This window comes from Fulmarus glacialis, unplaced genomic scaffold, assembly GCF_000690835.1.
Source record: "Fulmarus glacialis isolate BGI_N327 unplaced genomic scaffold, ASM69083v1 scaffold13961, whole genome shotgun sequence".
Lineage (NCBI taxonomy): Eukaryota > Metazoa > Chordata > Aves > Procellariiformes > Procellariidae > Fulmarus > Fulmarus glacialis.
Window position 1 is genome coordinate 11235 of NW_009194781.1, and position 769 is coordinate 12003.

A 769-nucleotide genomic window follows, 5' to 3' on the forward strand; every position below is an offset into this window, starting at 1 on the left:
TGGTGGGGATGGTTTTTGGGGGGGTGTATTTTGAAGAGGTGAAGAAGATGAGAGAGCAAGGTGTGAAAAAAAGGCCAGCAGACTGGGAAGGCTCTCTTCCCTCCTCCAACTCTTTTTTAAACACATGCCAGTGCATTTTCTGCTCCGTCGTTTCCTCGGCTTGTCCTTACTTTGTCTCTCCCCATCCCTACCCTCCATCTAGAAGGGTATACACAAGTAGATAACTCCCTTGGATCAATACTTTATAAAAGGGAAAAGAGAGCTATGCTGCTGTTGGCTTCTTCGGCTCTCGCGGTCAGAGGGGACCAGAGACCCTCAGTGGGGCAGAGGGTCCCCATCAGCGCAGGGCAGATGCTGTGTAGTGCTGGCAAAACTGAATTAATTTGAATTTTTTGCAGTGGGGGACCTCCAGGAAACCCCGTGTTATAAAGAAGGCTGTCAGAGCTCCTGGAATGGGCAGGAATAAGGGCAGGGGCAAATCATTGGCTTTTGTAAAAAACTGTCCTATTGAGGGTGGTTGAGGGTAACCAAAACTCCCAGTAAGCACTAATAATTTCCAGACCAAATGCATAATTAGTAGTAGCTGGGTGACCTTACTCTTTTTTAAGTTCTGAGAATGATTTGCAGGAGCGCACGCTGCTTTTCTAACGATACCTGATTTGCTGCTAGCCAGTCATTCTAATTAAAAATGGCTGTTACATTGCTGCTCTGCTCAGAGCAGTGTGGGACAAGCCAAGCTAACCTTGCTGTCATGTTAGTAACCAGGGAC